The sequence below is a fragment of the Notamacropus eugenii genome, chromosome 1 (genome assembly GCF_028372415.1).
Source record: "Notamacropus eugenii isolate mMacEug1 chromosome 1, mMacEug1.pri_v2, whole genome shotgun sequence".
NCBI lineage: Eukaryota > Metazoa > Chordata > Mammalia > Diprotodontia > Macropodidae > Notamacropus > Notamacropus eugenii.
The window spans coordinates 622,254,171-622,278,740 of record NC_092872.1 but is presented as its reverse complement, the minus strand read 5'-3'; the positions used below and the strand labels follow the sequence as shown (position 1 = coordinate 622,278,740).

The following is a 24,570-nucleotide window of genomic DNA, read 5'->3' as shown; positions in this document are numbered from 1 at the left end:
GCTCACAAATTCATTACTTATTTTCCAGATTTATGTTACCACAGAAACATAATGAGTTCTCTACTTTCTTGTGTTCTTTTACTCTCCCCACAATGAGTCCCTTTCCCTAGGGCAAAAAGTTGGAAACTGGGGATGTTCATCAATTGGGGAATGTTTGTAAATTGTGGTAAATGAATGTGACGAAATACTCTTGCATCATAAGAAATGATGAAGGGCATGGCTTCAAAACAATATGAGAAGATTTCCATGAATTGATAGAGACTGAAGTGAGCAAATTCAGGGGAACAATTTATACATTAATACTGAATAGACAAATAACCTTGAAAGACTCAGTAGCAACGACCTACCATGTTTCCATAGCACCAATGATAAAGCATGCTAACCTCCCTCTCTCCTCCCCGATAGAAGAGATTGATTTAGGTACATATTTAGACATACATATGATAAACATATACACACACACGCATATATGCATATATACATATAATGTAGCCAACATGAGAAATTTTTTTTACTTGATTGCATATTTGTTAAAAGAGTTACGTTTTACATTTTTTTTAGAAATAGGATTAGGGAGAACTGGGAGGAATGGGAGGAAAAGTAGATTTTTGTTCATTGAAAAAAGTTATATTTAAAAATAAAGCTTATAGAAAGCATCATATAGCAGAAAGGATGCTAGGCCTGAATTTTATAAACCTGAGTTGTCCCAGACAATAATAAACAGACAATAACTGACCAAGTTATCCAACTTCTTTGAGACAATTTCCTAATTTGTAAAATAAAGGTATGAAGAGTACATATGGTCTCTATCTTGAAGGGTTGTTGTGAGGTTGAGTTTAGGTCATAGCATCACAGATTTAGAAATGAAAGGGACACAAGGGAGAAAACAGGGGACCAAAGGGGCTCTGGGTTCTAATGGGTGAGCTCTTGCCTTATCTTGTCAGGAACCAGGACTCCATGCCTTTCTAGACATTTCCAAACCATTCTACCATAGGTCTCACTTCCTTACTTCTAGGTCCTTTTTATGTTATAATCTTTCTTAAAGCCAGGGTCTTTTTTCTTGTTTTTGCATCTGCAACTTTTATCTCAGTGCCTAGAGCATATTAAATGTTTGATAAATGCTTTATAATCTATTCATTCATTATGTGACTTTCCCAAATGGGGCAGATCTGGGAGTCATGTTCCCCTCTACAACATCTTCAAACAGATCTAGAAAATGTACCAGACTGAGTCTTGATCTGGAAATCCAAGAAAAACCCCACAGTGAATCATTTTTCCAGCCTCAGTTGGCCTGTGGACACTGAGCTCAGGGATATAGCCCAGAAAGGCTGTGGAGTATTCCAGTGCAGGGAAAAGATGTGTACCATGGCAAAAAGTGGTTCCAAATTAAGCAAAAAAGGGCCCAACTTTGTTCAGGAATAGATTCCATATGGTAACTGTCACTCACTACCCAGTTCTGAGACATAGGCAAACTGAAGAGGGGATCTTTGCCTTCCAGGGGAAGGAGTGAGAAGAGCAAGTTCAGAAGCAATGAGCAACTGTGTGGTCCATTCTGAAGTCTGCAGTGGAATAACCAGGTCAGGAAGCTCAGACCAGATGGGAGTTCTGTCACTCTGAACAATACAAGCTTTCCACTTGAATGACAGTAGCAGAATTCAGCAGCACACTACTGTTGCTCAGATCTATACTCAGATTAGGAACTTGCAGAGTTTAGACCAGGGGAGCAGAAATCAGACTTTGCCCTGGACTGGAACATGCTGGGAGCACTGAAAGCTTGCAGGTCCCCAGGCTGACCTTTTCTTTAGATCCCAGAATAACTCAACACTCAATACCCTAAGAAAGACCAACATTCCCTCCATAAGTGTGCAGGGTCCAGACCTAACATAAAGTCTGAAGTCAGGGAGTAGGCTAGAAGAATGAGCAAACAAATGAACAAAACAATGAAACACACTATAGGGAGATATTATGGTGACAGGGATGGTCAAGACACAAACTCAGAAGAAGAGAATGACTCTAAAACATTTACAAGCAAAACCTTGAAGAAAAACACAAATTCAGCCAGAATTTCTGGAAAAGATGAAGCAAGAATTAAAAGAGTTAAAACTGATCTTACAAATGAGAGTGCAAGAGGGAAAAAATTAGAAAAGAAATGAGAGCTATGGAAGAGAGAATTAGAAAGGAAATTAAGAGCCTTAGGCACAAGAGGTACAAAACTTCACTCAAGCAACAAATTCCCTGAAAATTAGAACAGACCAAATAGAGGACTCTACTAGACAACAAGAAAATTAAAATAAAGTAAAAAATTTTTTAAAATAGAATAAAATGTAATAGCAAAAACAATTGACCTGGAAAGCAAATCAAAGAGAGATAATTTAAGAATCATTGGAATATCTTAAAGCCATGAGAAAAAAAGTTGAGACATCATATTTCAAGAAATCAAACTCCCCAGATCTCTTATGGCCAGAGGACAAAGTGGAAATAGAAAGAATCCACTCTCACTTCCTGAAAGAAACCGCCAAATAAAATCCCCAGGAATAGTAGAACCAAAATCCCAAGCTTCCTGGCCAAAGAAAAAATTACTGCAAGCAGCCAGAAAAAAAAGAATTCAAGTACAGAAGAGGAACAGACATGATTTATTAGCTACTATTATAAAGGAGATGATGGCTTGGAATACATTGTACCAAAAGGCAAACTATATATAGGCTTACAACCAAGAATATTTTCACCAGCAAAACTGAGTATTATCCTACAAGGGGAAAAAAGGAATCTCTAATGAAGGTCTTTTCCTGATGAAAAGACCAGAGCTGCGTGGAAACTTTAAATTGTAAACATAGGAGTCAAGAGAAATATAAGGAGGTAAATACAAATGAACAATCATAAGGGACCAAACAGGGATAGACTGCTTACATTCCAATATGGGGAAATGATTGTCATCAGGGGTCACAGAGGGAATCTAATTAGATGGGAAGTCTTGGGATTGGTTTTGTTATGTCTTAATGATTTTAAAAGAATGGAAGAGGAGAGGAAGAAGAATGCCCTGGGAGGAGGAAGGGAGAAGAAGGGAAAGAAAGGAGGTGCAAAATTATAATAATATTATAATATAATATTATTATATTATTGGGGTATATAAGTAGGTCTATAAAACAAGGAACAAGGTGGGGGGAACAGATGATACTGATCGGAACTTGTCAGAGGAGGGAAGGACACACATGTATACACAGAATTGGATACAGAAATACATTTCACACCACTGGGAAACAGCAGGGAAAGGGGGAAATATGAGGGAGGGAAGAATATGAGAGGAAGTATCTTAAGTAAGGATGTACAAAAATATTTGTAGCAGCTTTCTTTGTGATGCCAAGAATTAGAAACTGAGGGAGTGCCTACCAATTGGGGAATGGCTGAACAAGTTACGTTATATAACTGTGAGAATATTATTGTGATGTTAGAAATGATGAGTTTTTAGAGATCCCTGAGAAGATACATATGAACTGACCCAGTGTGAAGTGAGTAGAATCAGGTGAACAGTTCGTATAGTGACAGGATCATAAAGACAATGAAATAACCAGTTCCAGTCCCAGAGTTCTAAAGATGAAACATATCAGAAAGATCTGAGTTCAAATGTTGCCTCAGTCACTTGTTGTGTGACCCTAGCCAAGTCATTTAAACCTCTATCTACCTCAATTTCCCCAGCTATAAAAATGAGGATAACAATAGTACCTAACTCAGGATTGTGATGAGGATTAAATGAGATCATATTTGTAAAGCGCTTAGAACAGAGCCTGGCACATAGTAAACACTTAATTTCCTTCCTTATCCCCCTTTTCTATATACCTTCTGATAGAGAGGTGAAGGATTTAGAATACAAATTGAGATATATATTTTGTGATTAATATGGCTAATATGGGAATTTGCTTTGTGTGATAATACATGTTTATCACAAAAGTTTTGTTTATCTTTCTCAGCTGGTATCGGGAGTAAGTGGAAGGGAGAGAAAACAGAGTAGCCTTGACTGAAAACAAATTAATTTATATAAAAAATGAAATTAAATGCTTTGTCATTGTAACATGGATTGCATCAGCTCCTGCTGCCTGAAGACCAGGTATGTTACAGCTCACACTTACTCTATGGTTCTTTAGTGTTCCTATGAGGGTTTTGGGATTTGAGTTCCCATTCAATGGCTCCAGCTCCCATTAACAGTGTTCTCTCAAGTGTAGGAGTATATCTACTGCACCCCAATTTCATTAAATCACAGACAGATTAGCTTTTGTAAGGAAATATTTATTCAAAGGTATAATTGCAAATATACCAACTTACTCTTCAACACCTAGGACTTAATCCTCCCCTCCCCTCTCCACTTCATTTTCTAGGAGGGAATTAAATTGATAACTTAGTTCAGTTATTATAGAGCAGCATATGTTGGTCAATTTGTGGTCACTATGTAGACTGGTTTTGCTTTCTCAGGGAATCTTGAGAAACTACAATATCTGAGACTTGAGCCCAGGGAGGACTCTGGTCTTAGAATTCAGGACCCTATAGGAACTAAGCAAAACTATGAATTTAATTCCCTCCCAGAGCCTGAGGTGGTATCGGGAAGGGGAGAGAGGGAATAAGTCCTATGTGTTGGAGACTGAGTTGATTGGTTTGATTTTTAAATATTTTCAATCTTCAAGGGAAAACTTTCTTCCTTTTCATATCATTTTGTACAGCAGAGAAACTCTTACATGTAAATCAGGCTGGAGATTATAGAATAGTTTATAACTCAGGGTGAGAAATGTGAGTGGAGCAAATCAATAAAATGTGTATACAGATTTGTAAAAAATTATTACTTCAAGTGCTTGATAAATCTTAAAGATAAAATAGCTATTAATACTTAGTCTAAGTGAGATAGGGTCTTTTGATATCTGAAAGAGCTAATACTTTACACTGTCATCTATCATTGTGGATAAGTACAGTAGAGCTTTTCTTTTTATTTCATTTCTTTCATTTATCAAAAAATTAATTTATATAATTGCATTTGATATAAAATTGATATAAATGTTGAGTTGTTATCATATTTATTTCCAAATATACCCATCCCCTAATCAGAGAGCTTTCTTTAGTAACAAAGATTAAAAATAACCCAAAAAACCCAAACCTCCACCAAAAATCAGTTTAGTGAAACCAACCAGCACATTGACCATGTTTTACAGTATATGCAAACTCCATGCCCATTATCCCCTTCTTCTTCAATGAAAAGGTAGAGGTCTATTTTCTCCTCTCTTATCCAGGGAAAAACTTGACTTGAATCTTGATGAATACCAGGGATTGTAAGAGGCAGAAGTGAAGAGGAACCACATTCCAGACATGGTGGGGACAGCTTGTACAAAGGCAGGCGATGTAGTTTTAAGTGAGGAACAGCAAGAGTTCCTTGCTCTTTGGCTGAATTGTAGAGTATGTGAAGAGGACTGAAGAGTAATAATGAATATTAGGCAAGGGCTAGATTGGGAAGAACTTTAAATCCTATGGAGTTGCATATTCTTAGAACATATGGATAAGATGAGTCAGGAAGTGAGATATCACTACCATCATCTTAGAGAGGAGAAAACTGAGACCTCTCAACCAACCAATTAATCAACAGACATTTCTTTTTCTAAAAATTATTTATTTTTTTTCAACAGGCATTTCTTAAGTGCTTATTATGTAATAGGCATTGTGCTAGGCGCCAGGGAATCCAAAGGCAAGAATGAAAAATTTATGGCCCTCAAGGATCTTAAATTCCATTAAGGGAGACAACATGTATGCTCATATATACTTACACAAGTATATTTTTTTTCATTGTTGATCAGTCTTGTCTGACTCTCTGTGACCCCATTTGGGGTCTTCTTGGAAAAGATATTGGAGTGGTTTTCCATTTCCTTCTCCAGCTCATTTTACAGATGAGGGAACTAAGGCAAATAGGGTTAAGTGACTTGTCCAGGATCACATAGCTAGTTAGTGTCTGAGGCTGAATTTGAGCTCACAAAGTTTTTCTGATTCCAGGGCTGATACTCTAGTCACTGCGCGACCTATGCCTTTATACAAGTGTATACGCAAGAAGTATATAAAAAGCATCTACAAGGTGATTTCAGGGACCTAGAAAGGTAAAGTAACTTGTGTAAGGGGATACAAGTGAGAAATGGCCCAGCCTGGGTCCTGGACAATAAACTTTTCATGCTTTGCAGTTTTGCCACATCTTGGAAATCAGTTTTGTTGAGGGAAGTCAGATTGAACTAGGAAGGATGGGATAGAGGGAATGGACAGATATATCTGACATCCCTAGAAGAAAGTAGTACTTCTTAGTCTTTCTTTCAGCCCTGCTTGCCCTTTAGTTTTTTTTTTTTTTTTTATGATGGCATTTTCCAGGATACTCATATCGGTCTCAGGGGATAGGATGTCAATGTCTCTTCAAGATTTTTCTCCTCTCCACTGTCTCACCTTTTCCACTGGGTAATTAAAACCTGGGAGTGTGAAATGTGGAGACCTTTTAGCCATGGTGGTGCCTGGATGAATGGATGTCCATTTCCTCTCCCAGGCTTTCCTTGGGTCAGGCATAGAGCCAGCTTCCATGATGAGTCAATATGGAGGCTATCCCCTCTCAGATGGCAACAAGTTGCAGCGCCCCCTTTTGTCTGGGTCCAAGGGTTGTCTGTCTGCACTGTATCACCTGCCTCCATCTAATGAGCCTTGGCACTAATGGGCAATTATTTTAGTCATAAAATGAAAATGAAAATAAAGTAAAATAAAATCCCCCTCTCTCTTTTATAGACATGGCATGACTTGAATGGTTCTGGCCTGTAACCAGATCCGCTAGGGAGAAGGCAGTCATCACTCCTCAGGATGCTCTCTTCTGTGCCCCTTTCCCTGCCTCTGGGCATACACTGGTGGTGCCTGTGTGCTTTCCTCTAGAGACTCACAATAGAAAAACTTCATCCTGGTAAATACTACCTCTTCTCATAGGCTTCAAAAGTTGGAAGGAATCAAGAGAGACCATCTAGTCCAATCCTCCTTTTATAGATGAGAAACTGAAGTGTAGAAATAGGTGGAATGACTTTGCCTCGGGTGGCACAGTAAAGAAGAAACAAAACTGAAATTTTTAAAGGGAGCTCCCTGTCCAACCATGCAAATTCCCTGCCCCTTGACTGAGCAGCTGAGTTGTTCTTGCAATGACTTCCATTTGCCTAGTTTTCCCTTGCTCACCATCTTAGATAGGTGCTTTTGAGGGAACTTCCAACTTTAGCCTTCATGGTGCTCCCCCTTATTCTAACTGGGATATTACTGGTGATGTTGAGATCCCCTAGTCCTCAGGTGGAGGATTTTATGAGCTACATGGAATTTCCTGGGGTGCTCTGGGATGTCCTAGAACTAGGAGACACTTTGGTGGGAAGATGAAAAGGAAGAATGCATCCTGGATGGGTTAACCTTCACAAAACATGAAAAAATTCCTTTGAGGTCAGGCTACTGAAGCAGGATTTCTAGGAATATTGGGGTCTTATTGCAACTGCTTCTTATTCTTTATAGATACTTCAATACTTGGATGGATCTATGATTTCCTGGGAGTAAGGGCTCCAACAACTTGATTCAGATTACAGTTCCAACCTGCTCTGATCATAATCCTGCCATGCCTCCTCACCCTATTTTTGTCTATGTCTTTCTGCAAACACTCCAGAGAAGATTAAAACCATAATTTGACTACTAGGCAAATCAAGCTACCACCAGCAGCAGCAGCACCCTGACCATCTCCCTTCAAACCCTGATGGAGACCATTAATGGACTTGAACCCACAAGCCTTTAGAATAGCAGTAGCCTTCAAACCAAAGGATCTACTTCCATCCAACTCAACTCCCACAGTCAATATTGAGGAGAGAAATGTTTATGGAGAGGGTGCCCTCCTTGCTCACAACCAAAAGCAACAACTGTTGATCAAACTGCCACCAAGAGGCATATATAACCAAGAGGTTTGGGTGTGGAAGCATCCCCAGACTACTACTTCTAAACAAGCTCTCATAGCCATCATCTGGAGAAACAACTCCTGTGAAGAAGGGATTGACCATCCCCAACTGTTGCCAACCAAATGATATCCACAAGAAAGGCAGTAGTTGAAGCAGTAAAGCATCTGAAGGGAGAGACAGGAGGTAGGATGTGCCAAGAAGTCACAGTACCATCACTACCTTGACTAGTATTTCCCCTCAGATTCTGATGGAGATAGCTCAGGACCCTGAACCCAAGAACATTTGGCAGAGCAGGGCTTCTAGCATAGTGCCCACTACTATCACCCTGGGAAACAATCCCTGTGGAAATGGAGCCTGACCATTGCTCCTGCTGGTGCTACAATCACAGCTACTGAAGATCTAGGAAAAGTTCTTGCCATGAAAGTGTTTGACATCGCTAAATGGTTCAACCTTAGAAACTGATAGGATTTTTTATTCAGTGGAAATGACATTAAAGAAGAGGTATTTTTTTTTTTTGCAATGACATCCTAAGTACCATAGTCCTTTCTATATGACTTGCAGCTGAAATTTTCCACATGTGTTGTCTCCACCACTGGAGCATATGCTTCTTGAGACCAGGGACTCTTATTTTTCTATTTGGATAGCCAGCCTTAGCACAGGTCTTTGAACATGGCAAACACTTAGCAAAGCCTTTATTTATTCATTCATTCAATTAGGGCAAGGTAGGTGAGACTTTGCTCTAGTCACCAACCTCTGACTACATCTTCTCTGAGGTGACCTGTAGAATACCACGTGTATACCTAACACCTTTCTGACTTCCACAAGTTATTCCCTCTGAGGTAACTGTGGATAAAAACAAACTTTGAAAGAGGACAAAGGATCAGGGTCATGGGTTAGGAGAGAAGAAGGAGAGAAAGGATAGCCCCCATCAGTATGTAAAGGGGGCAATCTGAAATAAGGCTTAAAAGTAGAGGGGCAATAGATTGGAAAGGGCCTATGTATCAAGTCACTGAATTTATATTTTGTCCCATGAAAATAAAATCTTAATAAGGAGCCAGCTTTTGAGCAGGAGAGTAGCATAGTCAGATATGTACACTGAGAAGATTATTTTGGCATCTGTATAGAGAATGTATTGGAGATGGGAGAGCCTAGAGTCAGGGAGACTATTTAGGAAGCCTACGTAAGAATAGTCTAGGTGAGAAATGAGTAGGGATGTGAACAAAGGGGAGAGGGAGGATATAGGAGACATTATGGAGGCAACTGGGCTTGGAAAATGAATGAATTAAGGGGGAAGGAAGAATCAAAGATGAATCTAAAATTTGGAGCCTTGGAGCATGTCAGTTCCTCAAGAGAAATAGGGAAGATGAAAAGAGTATCTGGAGAAGATAATCAATTCAGTTTGGAATGTGTCAAGGTTGAGGTAGTGGCAAGACATTTAGGTGGAGGTGAAAAAGCAATCAGCAATGTAGGACTGGAACTCAGAAGGAAGACTGGGACTGGATATATACATTTGGGAGTCATTTGTGTAAAAATTATGATTGAACTCATAAGAGTGGATCAATGATAATGATGATTGTGATAGCTAACATTTATAAAGCACTTTAAGATTTGCAAAGTACATATATTATCTTTTTTGATCCTCCAAACAACCCTGTAAGGTAGGTGCTATTATTTTTTTGAGTCATTGTTAAATTTTATTTTTAATTTATGGAATTAAACAAGCATTTCCATCCCATAATACAATAAAAGAAAAGATGATTGCATGTGAAACTGCAAATCAGCTATGCACAATTTGCCATTCCTTTCAAAGAGATAACAAAATTATCATGTAAATTTCTTTTTCTTCCCCCTTCCTCCCACACTAGGAATGGCTACCATTAGACACAAATAGGTATATATATGTAAAATGATTCTGTACATACTTCTATTTATCAGTTCTTTCTCTGGTGCTGTTACACACACACACACACACACACACACACATACACACACACATTTGGACTCGGGATTTCATGACTCCAAATCTAGCAGTCTAACCACCTCCTTATACCACAGGGCTGCCTTTAGAAGTCCAATAGAATGTACATAAAGAGAGGGGAGAATAGGACCTAGGAGAGAGTCTTGGGTGGCCCACAGGAGACAGAACAAGAATGATGGACCAGTGAAGAATTTGAGAAGGAGAGTAAGAAAGAACTAGATGTCTGTACGGAAACAAGGAGAGGATGTTCAGAAGGATTTAATATCACGTTGTCAAAAACTGCAGAAAGACCAAGGAAAAGGACTAGGAAAAAGCCACTGGGTTTAATAATTAAGAAATTATGGGCAACCTTTGAGAGAGTAGATACCAGTAAAATAGTTTGGATGAAAGTCACATGACAAGCAATTGAAAAATGAGGGACTACACAGGCAGCAAGTGTACACTACTCTTTCTAGAACTTTGTCAATGAACAGGAAGAGAGATAAGATAACAGCCTCTCTTCTAGAGATGCTGAAGGACCAAAAACTAGAGGTACACCCTTTGTACTGGAAAACCTGGTTTCTGTGTCCTTTCTGTGTCCAAATCTAGTGATATTTTTGTTACAACAAGATGTCTCATATTACATATCACAAAATAAATTTCCTGAGCTCCACTGGGTTCTCCTCAATAACATCCTTGGCAAGTAGTCAATAAGAATCTTCTTGAAGACTCCTAATGCAGAAGAGCTCATTGTATCCTAAAGCAGTTTATTCTAGTTTGGGATAGCTCTCCTTATCCCTTTCTCCTTCTCTCTGGACCCAGCCCTGAAAAAGTATCTGGAAATTTGCTTTTAATTCTGAAACAATTAGGAGGAGAAGTCACAAACTGGACATGCAGAGAAGACACAGAGAAGAGGAAGATGCTCCTATCACCCCAGCTGCAGACTGTGCTGGTCCTCCATGCTTTTTTTTCCCTAATGAGCCAACTGGGGACTGGGAGATTGGATGCTATCCCTGTGACAGAAATGAGAAAAAGTCAGTGAAACTCAGATCTGTGGTATAGCTGAAGTCTCAGGAAGGAGGAGACAGATTGTCGGCTGACTGGGAACCAGCAGCTGTTAGTGGTTGATGGAACTCCCAGACTTCAGTTCATAGCACCTTTCTTTCCCTTGCTTCCCAGGAGTAAGAAGCTGCCTTCTATTTTCTTGCCTGATGGATCATTTCCTGTTTCCCCTGTGAGAAGGAGAAGGAAGTAGTTCTATGCTCCTTTCCTCTCCACCTCTTCCCCTATGTCCCCAGCTGTTGCAGCTTATAAGTAGAAGCCTATTCCTTTGGATGCTTATTTGCATTTCTATGTTACTTGAAACTGCTATTAAAGCCTCAGGCCATTTACAGTTATTTGTGTTGAAGCCTGTAAGTGTGAAGCTTGCAGTTTGGGGGAGGGATTGTTAAATCAAAAGGGAGAGTAGATTTTCCTAGTTGTTGTGTTCATCATTCGTTGCCAAAGAAGACCTTGCCATCAGAGAAATGATGACATGACTTGCACTTGACTTTGTTTTGAGTGAGTGAGGGCTGTGCAGGTCACCAACCTCACTTCCCCTCCAGAGCCATCTGAATCTAGTGACCAGATATTCATCAGGATGACTGGAGATGACCCAGGATGCATTGGGAGACCTTGGCCCCTTTAGGCCAAGGTCTATTCAGGTACTCACTTAGGGTGAGGTAACTCGCATTCAGTGAATAGGCCTGTTTAAGAAGTAGTGAGGGGATTTTCCTAAACCTAGGCTGAAGTGGTAGGTGAGCCAGTTAGAGAAATAATTTCTACAATGTCAGCAATCTTTTAGCTATCCATATCCATTGAACTGCTTAGAGACACTAGATAAGGAAACAAGACGAGAGAGACATAATAAGGAAACAAGGCAGTGATTGTGTTGGCATATTAGTTTTGGTAATCACCCTGTCCACAACACTTGATCAATGCCCTGCTTGGCTACAATAGTTTCTAAAAATGATGTAGACAAGGAAAGGGTTTGGGGGAGTATTTTTTCAGATAAAGGAGGGAAGGAGACAACAGAGAGGAAGAAATCATGGATATGAGAGTGAGCAAGCTTCTTGGGGAGATGGTAGGGTGAGGTAAGAGGGGAGATGAAATATTGTTTCAGAATTAAAAGCAACTTTCCAGATACTTTTTCAGGGCTGGGTCCAGAGAGATGGAGAAAGGGATATGGAGAGCTAACGCAAACTGGAAAAACTGTTTTAGGATACAGTGACCTCTTCTGCATTAGAAGTCTTCAAGAAGACTCTTATTGACCACTTGCCAAGGATGTTATGAGGAGAACCCAGTGGAGCTCAGGAAATTTATTTTGTGATATGTAATATGAGACATCTTGTTGTAACAAAAATATCACTAGATTCGGGGTGCAAAAGAATTGGGTTTGAGTTGTAGCTTTGCTACTTACTACCTGTGTAATCTTGGGACTTAAACCTCTGGACCTCAGTTTTCTCATTTGTGAAATATGGACATTTGACCACTTGTCCTTTAAGGTCACCTCCATCCTTGAATGCTTTTCTTCTATGATCAATGATGTCATGGTTAACCAGCCATGTTTAATCTTCAATCTTCTGATTAAGAAAGAATATAGTCCCAGCTCTCACAGAACTTTTACCGTTCCAGATAGGAGTCCAACCTATAATGCAGAAGAGAAAAGGAAAAGAGAATCCATTTGCTCAAGATACTAAAGGAATCAGTAATGAAAATAATGATAATAATAAATCACATTTATATAGCACTTGCCTCACAATAATCTTGTAGTATAAGTAATGCAAGTGTTATTATTTCCATTTTATGAATAAGGAAACTGAGGCTGAGTGCTGGATTGACTTCCCAAGGTTCTCACAACTAGGAAGTATCAAAGACAAGGTTTTAATCTAAGTTCCTAACTCTAAACTCTTTCCACTATAATGCACAATATAAGTCTCAATTAGAGCTCAGACTCCTCAGGCCTCAACCTTCTGAACCCCCTTTTCCTCCACCCCACCCCTTTTCTACTTCCCTCCCTTTTCTTTTCTTCCCCTTCCTTCTTCCCCTCTAGTTTAATCCATTTAATTATTTCTTCATATGGTCTTTGAAGAGCTTTTTATTTTTATAGGCCTGCGTCTATTAATTTTTCTTTCCAAATCTTCCCCCTTCCAACAGGCCCAAAGCAGTGCAGACAGAGGGCTGGAGTCAGGCTCCAGTGAGCAGAGATTATATAGATATATTTAGAGAGATGAGAGGAAGCAACTGAGAAAATGTGGTTACCTCTGAGGCTGTGGGGAAGCTGTTAAGAGCTAGAGATTTAAAGCTTTATTCTACTCTGCAGTGAACTCCACGCTGTTCTAAGCCCAAATGTCCCAGACGATAAAACTTAGACTAGCTGCAAAGGAGGGCCATTGTTCCCACTGGAAATGCAGGTCTGATTTAGAGGGTGCTTAGAGGAGACAAGGAGATGAAAAATCAGCAGGTTTCTTTCCTGGGGAAATGTTCTGTGCTCAAGAGAAGGCTAAGGATTTCCACCTCTAGAAGAAATCGGTGTAGTGAGGGGCTGTGTGGTATAATGGACACAAGCCCTGACTCTGAAGTCAGAAGACTTTGGTTTCAGTCATAGATCTATGAGTTTAGCTCTCTGAGACTCAATTTTCATATCTATAAAATGGGGTTGAAAACACTGGCACCACTTACCTCAAAAGGTTGCTGTAAGGAAAGCACTTTGGTAAATCCCTGTAGAAATATGAGTCACCATTTTGATTAGATGAAAAGAACAGAAGAAGAAGCTGGTTGTCCCAGCTCCCCAGGAGACTAGTTCCAAGGGAGTAACATGATGTGCTAGACATAAGATATTTGGGTTCCACTCCCTGTTCTGACACCAGCTGTTGATGACCAAATTGCTGTACCTCTGTACCTCGGTTTTCCTCACTTGTAAAGTGATCATTTTACCTTCCAAGGGATGGAGGAAGTAGCAAAGAGAACTACAATTTTTAATGTGATTCTCTCCAAGTAAGAGGAATTGGTTGCTGAAGTAGAAGTGATGGGCATTGAGGGGAAATGACCACTTTGTTCTGGAATTTGTGACTGAGGAGAGAAAAAGCTGAGCATCGCCCACATTTCCAAGGTTTGTGGAGAATAAATCAAAAGGGTTTGGAGAAAGACTATCAGGGGTGGGAAACCTGTGGCCTCGAGGCCACATGCAGCCCTCTAAGTCCTCAAGTGCAGTGCTGTGACCGAATCCAAATTTCACAGAACAAATCCTCTTCATAAAAGGATTTGTTCTGTAAAACTTGGATTCAGTCAAAAAGCTGCACCCAAGGACCTAGAAGACCACATGTGGCCTTGAGGCTGCAGGTTCCTCCCCCCCACACGCCCCAAGATGCAGACTGAGGTATGCATTTTTGGTCATGGTCAGTGTGGGAATTTGTTTTTCTTGATTCTAAGTATTTGTTCCATGGGTTTTGTTTTTCTTCTGTTTTTCTATTTTTTTGGATGTAGGACTAGGATTCCCTTCCCCCACCTCAAATGAGAAGAAAACAGAAGGAAGCCCCAAAGGAATCATAGACAAAGGAGGACAACTTTCAAAGTTACATATTGAATTTATTACATACTTAAAAAGAAAAGCAAGCTCTATATAATAGAGTTTTCAGTTTCACATACAATTCTTTCCTCCTGTTTTATAATGTATAGGGAAATGATTATTTTATTTGGTGTTCATTAAGTTTGGAATTTTAAAAATGGAAAAAATATTTTTTTAAAAGTCAGGAAGAAAGAATCTGTAAAATGTTATGGATTAGAATTCTTCAGGGGAAGCCAGACCAGGAGGAACGGAATAGACAGCTCAGAAGGATGAAATACTAAAGCGAGAAACTAACAATTTCAACAAAGACAAAGGGAAGCTGTCTAAAGCTATTGATGTGGATGTGCAGGGAACTTACTGATCAGCTTAGAGTCATAAAAGATCTGCAGAGAAGATGGAAACAAGGGCAGGTCACGCAGGGGGAATATAAAAACATGGCAGAGTCCTAGAAAAGGAGTGTCAAACTTGTCAACCTTCAGAATGAGCCAAGGCTGGCACAGAAAGGTAAAGACAGCAAAAAAGGGTTGAGTTTTGTTGGTGGGTGGGGGCACAGAAGGATAGAAGGGATCAAAGGAGGGTTAGATCCATGCATCAGGCACAATAATAACAGAATATAGACAGAATTAATTATTATTAATTAGAATTATTAGAAATATTATTAATTAGAGTAATTGGAATTAATGATGCTAGGTGGTGTGGTGGATAGAGTGCTGAGCATGCATTCAGAAAGATCTGAATTCAAATCTAAACTCAGACACTTACTAGCTGGGTGACCCTGGGCCAATCAGAATTTCTCTCTGTCTCAGTTTCCTTAATCGTCCAATGGGGATAACAACAGCACCTACCTCCCAGCATTGTGAGACTCAAATGAGATATTTCTAAAGTGCTTAGCCTAGTACATGGCACATAGAAGGGTGCTACATAAACACTTAGTCCCTTCTCCAATCCCACCCCCCATTCCTGCCATCCTCCCAATGCACCCCCCCCCACTATTTTTTGTTTCTGTATTCCCTGCCAAGGAAAACAATCTTTGGATTCTAACAGAAGAACAAAGATGATTAGTCAGGAGTTGTTTCTCAAGAGAAGTATGGTGATAATAAGAATATGTCTAATTGCCTTTGATGAGTTTGTCACCAGACCCAGATGAACTGCCATCAGAAGTATTGAAGGAGGGAAAATGTGCCAATTTTCAAAAAAAGGAAGTTAATCTGTAAACTCTAGACTAATTAGATCGACTTTGATTTCTGGCAAAATATCAGGATTTGTTATTAACAGAATCGCAACCAGCTTCATTAAGAATAGGTCGTGCCAGACTAACTCCATTTCCTTTCTTTTGACAGGATTTCTAGAATGGTAGATCTGGGAATACTGTAGCTTTGGTTCGCCTAGAGTTTTAGCAAAGGGTTTGTCAAAGTCTCTCATGCTACCCCTTGTGGTCAGAATGGAGAATTATCAGTCAGACATGGTAATGGTAATTAGATAATTTGGAGCTCATTGAGTAACCAATCCTAAAGAATGGTCACTGATGGATTAGTGTCAACTAAGAGGGAAAAACTTCTATGAAGAAGGGGCCATCCCCACCAAGTACTAACCAATTGCCACCAATGGTAGAAAAGCTAAGCCAGTTAAGCTGAAAAGGAAAACACCCTGAAGTATGTGCCAGGAAAGTTAAACCATTGGTAGTACTACTTTGATCAACACTTCCCCTCAAATCCCAAAGGAAAAAAGTCCAAGACACTGATCTTTCCTTCCTTCCTTTTTTCCCTCCCTCCCCAATTTTTCCTTTCCCTTTCTCCCTCTCTTCTCTTTCCTTCCTTCCTTTCCTTTCCCTTCCCTTCCCTTTTCTTCCTTCCTTCCTTTTTTCTTTATTTTTCTCCCTTCTTTCCTTCCTTCCACACAAATATCTATGCTGTTTAGCATTTCTGTCAATATCTTGAAAAAAGACATAGCATACTTTTCAAGATTGCAGATGCAACACTGGAAAGAAAAACTAACATGTTGAATGACAAGATCCAAAGAGATCTTGTCAGTCCAGAACAAAGGCTAAATCTAATAAGACGAAATTTAATAAGGATACATATGAAGTCTTACATTTGGGCTCAAGAAATCAACATCATGAGTATAAGATAAGGGAGGTGTGGCCTCACAGCATTTTGAGTGTAAAGGATCAAAGGGTTTCAGTAACCTGCAAGCTTAATGTGAATTAAAAAGATGGCATGGCAGCCATAAAAATTAATGCAATCTTAAGCTGCATTAAAAGAGGCATAAGGTCCAGAACTATGGAGGTGATGATCCACTTGTACCCTGCTCTGATCAGGGCATACTTGGAGTGTTGTGTTAAGAGATGGGTACTGCATTTTACCAAAAGATGTGGATAAGCTAAAGGGCATCCAGAAAAGCATGGACAGTTATGTGCCACACTGGATAAAATACAGGCCAGGAGTCAGGAAGACCTGAGTTTAAATCTTCCCTCAGATGCGTCTTAGCTGTGTGACCCTGGACAAGTCACTTAACCCTGTTTGCCTCAGTTTCCACATCTGTAAAATGAGCTGGAGCAAACCACTCCAGTATCTTTGCCAAGAAAAATCACTAAACAACAACAGTCCAGACGAGGGTGACCATAGCCAGGCAGACAATGCCATGAAAGGATTATCTGAAGGGATCTGCAATGCTGAGCTTGAAGCAGAGAAAAATTAGGAGAACATTTGAAGGGCTGTCATATGGAAGAGAGATTTATTTGCTTGTTAGACTTGTTTGTTTGATCTCAGGGGACAGAACTTGGGTTGAGGTTTCAGAGAGTTACATTTCAACTCCATGTAAGGAAAAACTTCCTAGCAATTGTTGTTGTTCAGTGGTTTCAGTCATGTCCGACTCATGGTGATTCCATTTGGAAAGATATTGGACTGGTTTGCCATTTCCTTCTCCAACTCATTTTACAGATGAGGAAACTGAGGCCTACAGGATTAAGTGACTTGCCCGGGGTCACACAGCTAGTAAGTATCTGAGGCCGAATTTGAACTCAGGCCCAGCACTCCATCCACTGCACCACCGAGCTGGTCCCTCCCAACAATTAGCATTGTCTAAAAGTAGAAGAGACTGTTTCCGGAGGTAGTGGCTTTTCTATCACTGGAGGCGTTCAAGAGGTGAATGATCATGTATCAGGGAGGTCACAGAAGAGGTCATGTTTCAGGTATGGTAGACAGAGTATTGGACTTTAAGTCAGAAAGACCTAGGTTGAAAGCTCACTTCAAACACTTAATAGCTTTGTAACTCTGGACAAAGAACAGAACCTCCCTTGGCCTCAGTTTCTTTATCTATAAAATTAAAAGTTTGGACTCTATGATCCCTAGGGTCTGGTCCAATCCATGATCCTTTGTAGGCCCCAGACTATTGCAATGGACTTAGTTCAGTGATGTCAGAGGGGCTCATGTTGACTTAGAAAACCACAAATTAGTATTATCTGTTATATTGTATGTTCCTTCATTTTGTTAAATATTTCCCAATTGCATTTTAATCTGCTTCCAGTCAAACCCAGGAGTTTTCCGATTTGTGAATTTGATGCTTCTGTCCTAGTTGGTCTTCATGCCTCAAGTCTCTCCCCAATCCAGTCAATTCTCAAATTCCAGATTCTGGCACTGTCTACTATGTTCCTCTCTTATCTTTCTGGATTCTTCCATTTTCTTCTATTATGTAACTCCTACCCATTCTCTAAAGGCCAGTTCAAATCCCACCTCTTTCACTATGCCCTTCTTGATATCCCTAGTCAGATCTCAAATAGCCCTTTGGTTATGGCTTCTTAAAGTGATTTTCCAAAAGTTTGGATCTCATCATGTCACTCCTTACTCAGTAAATTCTAGTGGCTTCTTCTTACCTCTAGGACCAAATATAAACTCTTGTTTGGCATGTAAATTCTTTTCAGTTTGGCCCTATCCTATATTCAGACTTATGGCACATTACACCTGTCTATGCACGCTACAATCCAACCAAACTGGTCTTACTGTTCTCATGCATGACACTGAATTTCCTCTCTTCCTGCTATTGTACTGACTGACTCATGCATTCTTCCTCATCTTCACCTCTTAGAATTTCCAGTTTCTTAAGACTCAGTTAAAGCTCAAAATTCCACAGGAGGCCTTGTCTGGTTCTTCACCTTATCCTCCATATCCCAGATGAAAGTACTTTCCCACCTAAGGCTATCTTATGTCTATTTTGTAAATGTCATGTACATATGCACATCTGTGTGTGTATACACATATGCATGTATGTATGTATATATACATATGTAACATAACTTTGGTAAATTCCAGATTACCTAAAATGGAGACACTCATATGGGAAATGCCAAGGATCTGCTTCTAGGAGAAGACATTCTCCATTTGCCTACCATGTGGTTAGGAACAGGCTCTTTTCAGTGGGAACTGCCTGTGTCTTTAAGGCAACCAGACTGGGAGAGACTCTTGTCTTTTTCAGGTGGCATCAGGGATAAAGGTCTTATTGTTCATCCACAACATGGACACAATACTCTACGCTGGAGAGGGTAGAGGCCCAGAAATGGGATTTGAGGTTCAGTCTTGCTTTGTTTGTCTTGACTTACGTCTACGACAGGGAGAGAAATCCCTAACTTAGGAGCCTGAGCCAGGGCTGCCTTGAAGCCCAAGTATCCAGACCAAATCTTGCTGGCAGGGAAGTTGTGAGAAGCTAGGGTCCTGGAAAGCAAGGGCAGAAGAAGCTTTGGCCTCGGAACTTGGTGGGACTAATGTTGGAGCTAAGCTGTGATCCTGATCCCTGTCGCCTGCCCAGAGAATATGAGGGTGTAGAGAAGATTATGGCTCATATATTGGGGAAAATGTTTGTTCTTACTATACCTTTGAACGAAATGTTCTTTTGCAAGTGCTGATCTTAATTGTGAAGAGGTTAAATGGAATTTGGTTGCTTGGGCCCCTGAAATTGGAGGAACTCAATTAGTGGTACCTGTGCTTGTAGCTAATATGAGAATCTCCCCTTCCCAACCTTCCATGAGTACTAGAGAAGCTGGGGGAGGGTGATATGTAATACACCTGGTCAGAAAAAAAATCACTATTGAATATACATACACATACATGTTGATTTTCCCATTAGAATATAAGCTTCTTGAGGCAAGAGATTATTTCACTTCTGGCATTGTATCTCCAGTATCTGAACATAGTAAGTACTTAATAAATAGATTTTTGATTGATTAATTGATGATGTAATATAATATGGTATATTTTAATTATGTAATAAAACATAATCATGTATATTATAAATTTTAATTATACTAGATTGGGTACTCATGAGGGCAATGAATGACAGCAACTTCTCTATTTCTCGTATCACTCCCTCTGGCCTAATACTATATTCTGAATTATTGGATTGAATTGAATAGTACATCAAAGATAGCCTAAAAGAGATTTAATTAAGAGAGATAAACAGGGAAACTATGCTATGATAAAAAGTACCCTTAGATACTTAAGTAATGTCAATACCAAACATATTACCAAGTTCTCTAGCATTCAAACTTTTAAAGGAAAAGCTAACTTAATTATGGGTAGAAATAGATAGCAAAACTCTAATGGTGGAGACCTTCAATCTCAGGTACTTACTGACTGGGTAACTCTTGGCAAGGCACTTAAAATCTGTTTGCCTTGGTTTCCTCATCTGTAAGATGGAGATAATAATAGTACCTGCCTCCCAAGGAGGTTGTTGTGAGGATAAAATGAGCAAATATTTATCAAGTGCTTTGCAAATCTTAAAGTGCCATATAAATGCTAGCTATTATTAGAGGTATTATTGGTGAGAACATCAGTCAAAAGAGCCTCTGAAGACACCTAGTCCAGCCTATTCCTGAACAAGAATCTCCTTCTCCAACAATCCCCAAAGAGAAAAAACAGCCTTTGCTTACAGATCCCTCTAGTGAAGGGGAACCCATCAAATATCTGGAAAACTTAAAGCTGTGAGGAATAGCTAACATACTAAATGAAAGAGGAAGGATTTCTCCAAATTCCGGCAAAACTAGATTTGAGGAGTGGGGAGCCTGCGACCTCAAGGTCGCATATGAGCTTCTAGGTTCTCGAAAATGGCCTTTGGACTAAGTCCAAGTTTTACAGGACAAATCCTTTTATTAAGGGGATTTGTTTTGTGAAGTTTAGATTCAATCAGAGGGCTGCACTTGAGGATCTAGAGGGCCACATGTGGCCTTGAGGCCACAGCTTCCCCACCCTATTAGAGCATAGGACCAGATCTAAGAAGATGAGATTTAAGAAGAATAAATATATAGACTGCGGTTTAAAAAATCAAATTTAAAAATATGAGACAGAAAAATGTAATTAGATAATAGTTTATATGAACAAAGATGAGGGTGGGTGAGTGGAGAGATATAGGCAAAGGAGATAAATCTGAAAGCTCTGGCCATATGGGTTTCAAAAGGTCAGAAGAGAGAGCCTTCAGAACTCCATGGGTCAGTGTCAACGTCTAGGCCAGGTTTTGTAGCCACCCTAGTATTGATGTCCCAAGGAGCAAGGCCTGATTTTCAAGAGTGACACAGTCAAGCAGTAGCTAGGTCTCAGCAATGCCCAGTTTGGAAGTACACTTCTGGGACCACTGTTATGTAGGAAATCAGCTAAGACTGAGCCCACTCTCTAGATCCTGGAGGTGGTATAGATTGTGCTCTAGAGGTGTTTGGGGGGAAATGTTTGAACTTTTTTTATTGCTGTAATCTTCAAAGTAAATATCTCTTTGTAAAAGTTAATCGATATTAATTGGTTAAATGGAAATAAGATGCTAGTCATTGATGGCTAAAGTGAGTGGAATACAATTGATATCAATTCAGCCAATAGCATTAGAGAAGACACACTCCACCTCACCTAAGGGTACTCTTAGCGTAGTGTAGCAGCTTGGCTCTGGAATGGTGGCCTATGGCATACTTGATTCAAAGAATATTATGTTGGGTTCTGGGTGCCATCTTTCAGAAGGGGCACCGGCAAATTGAAGGGTACGGAGAGAAGGGTAATGAGGATGATGAGGGGCCTAAAGGTGGTGTCATATGAGGATTGATCGAAGGAACTGGGTATGTTTAGCCTGGGGAAGACTTAGGACAACCATGTAACTATCAGTCTACTCCCCTCCCCATTCTAAAGAGGAGGCAACCAGAGGAAGCATCTTGTTCAAGGTCACACAGCTATGGAGTCACAGAGAAGGAGTGTGAACCCCAGCTCTCTAATCTTTTCACTTCACCAAGCACAGTGCGAGCACAGGCAAGTCATCCTTTTTTGCCCTCTTCTTTATTTTTCCTTCTGTATGTTGGGGACAAAACACTTCCACCACCTTCCTCACAGGGTTGTGAGGAAATATTCCATCAGTTCAAGAATCTGCAGGTGGTCAACGTGGGTAGTCCCTCCACTAATGCAGATTACCAGCACTCTAATAACTTAGTAGATAGTCTTCAGTCAGTAAGTCAATGAACATTTTTAAAGTGCCTACTATGGGCCAGGCACTGTACTAAGCTAAAAAGAATGTTACAAAAGAAACCAAAGATAGCCCTTGCCCTCAAGGGGACTGAGTTCATTTTAATGGGAAAGACAACTGGAAAACAACTAGATGTGAACAAGTTACATACAAGATATATTGAAGATAATCAACAGAGAGGCACCAGAATTAAAGGGAATTGGGAAAGGTTTCCCATAAAAGGTGGGATTTCAGTTGAGACTTGAAGGAAGTAAGGAAGGGAAGATGAGGAGAGAGCACACCAGGCATTGGGGATAGCCAGAGAAAATGCCTAGATTTGGGAGATGATATATTAGGACAAATATACAAGATATTTACTTTGTTCAAGGAATATGGGGGAAAAAACTCAACCTTTGTCACATCTGATGAACCTCCCTGAATTTAGCTGGTTTGGTCTTTGGACAACAGATGTAGAGTTTATCCAAGGATCCATATTCAAAGCCTCTCCTGTTTGGTGGGACTTTTCCAAACTTGTTCCCTGCTTGCACAGTATTCAAGAACTCAGGGCTGCCCTCATGCCCAAGGAATCATAAGGAGACAAAGAAACTGAAGGTCAAAGAATTTCATGATTTGTCCATGGTCTTACAAGTAATAAGTTGCAGAAGTACGATCTGAACCCAGATCCCATGATTCTAAGTGGATTGCTCTTTGCACCATGTCACAGAGAGCAGTCTGTCTCCAATGCCATGTTGATACCTTTATAACACATATCCTACACTGCCTGGTATTGTTAATTATATTTTCATGTGTGAAAAGTCAATCTCCTCCACCAGGCTGTGAACACTGGGGGAGCAGACACTCTGTCTGATGCTTTTGTGTACCCTCCACAACAATATATATATTATATTTATAATATTTTTATTCCCCATCTAGTTTCAAAGAAAGATGAGTTAGTTTATGCACTGGAATATAAAGACACAAAACAAAATGGGAGATGCCATATTTATAAAAAAAAAAAAAAAACAAACCTCAGAAAGAATAGGTGTGCTCAGGCACTTGAGTTAAATAGCTGTGTGACCTTGAACATCACTCTGGGCCTCAGTTTCCTCATTTGTAAAATTGAGGGAGTGAAATAGGAGGATTAGAAGGGACTAGAGGTCTCTTCCAGCTCTAAGTCTACAATCCTGTACTCTTACCGTGGAGTTCAAAAGATTTAGATGTGGGAGGGATGGACCTTCAGAATGGTCTAGTCCTAACCCTTATAATCAATAAATGCTAAAGTTTCTGTCAGCTAAGGCAAAAAAGGAAACACTGTAGGTTACAAAACATACTAAGCACCTAATATATGATCAATAAATAGGAGTTAATTATTAGCTAATAGCTATTATTTAGCTAGGGATACATAACTGCTAAGCTCAAAGCCTTATGGGATTGGAATGCAAGTTAGGCAGAAGGGGACCAATCATGGGGAGACAGTGAGGAAAGGGGAGCTGGAAGACGGTTAAAGGCAAACTTCGTTGACCATATCCACACAGGATTGTTGAACTGAAATACTACACGTGTGTGTAGGAGGCTCATATGTCTTGGGGGGATAGCAAAGTGGTTCATTTGAGTGCCTTCTTTCTTTTGATACCAAGATCATTTTTCTATTATAGGTCTGGAGTTCCTGGGTCAGGATTATGGAAACCAAAGTGGCTGTTCCTTCCTCTTTTCCACTTGGAAACAGATAAACTTACCTAGAGAGACACCCAAAGGAGGATTGACCCCTAACGGCCTATGGGTGAGGCTAGGAAGGAGATAGAAGTCCTTGACAAAATTCCTAAGAGACAGGGCAAGGAAGGAAACAGCAATGAATTGAAGACAAGAACATTCCCCTTCCTTCATGTGTTTCCACCTTGGAACCTCTCTGATAACCCTCTAGGAATCAGATGTGGTGAAAGGCTACCGAGATAACGCCGTTTTGCTGATCCCTCTGGCTCAGTCAACCAAAGGCATGATTCAGCACACACAGAGAAGAAGAACTGGGGGTCATCATCCCAAGTTTCAGCTGTAATTTCATATGCAAAAGCATAAGGTGGAATTTTAATTTGTTCAGAGCATGGAGAGAATAAAAACAAAACTGGAAATGGAGCTGGATTGGGTTCATTCATACGTTTGTTCATTCAGTAAATATAATTACACATTCTAGGAGCAGAACAGCTTAGGCACTGAAGGCTATGCAGTCTACATAAAACATAAGCCCTGCCCTCAAGAAGATTATAGTCTGATAGGAAAATAAAATACAAACACAGATAGCAACATTAGATAGCACGTGACTTAGAGAGGTAAAAGACCTAGCTTCTTCCTCAGTTTGGGCTGAATCATGCCCCGGAGTGAATGAGCCAACAGGGACAGTGAGACTGAATGAAGCTAATTCTTGGAGAGTTAGAAGAGAGGAGAATGGAATGTCCTTATGTGCCCTTCTCTGTCATTTGTTTGTAGTCTTGCTAAGGATTATGTCCCTCTACTAATCTACCTAAGGTTCAAAAAAGATTTCCTGGAGAAGGTGGCATTTTACTTGGAGTTTCAACTGGATT

General features: G+C 40.0%; 1 long non-coding RNA gene across 1 annotated transcript in view; it reads left to right on the top strand.

The window, feature by feature from the left end:
- The window catches only part of LOC140520822 (uncharacterized), a 205,237-nt gene extending 181,126 nt beyond the window's left edge, over positions 1–24,111 (top strand). Inside the window, exon 3 of the long non-coding RNA XR_011972662.1 lies at positions 23,650–24,111. This is a non-coding gene — a long non-coding RNA (uncharacterized lncRNA). The remainder of the gene's footprint in view (positions 1–23,649) is intronic.
- The last annotated feature ends 459 nt before the right edge of the window (positions 24,112–24,570 follow it).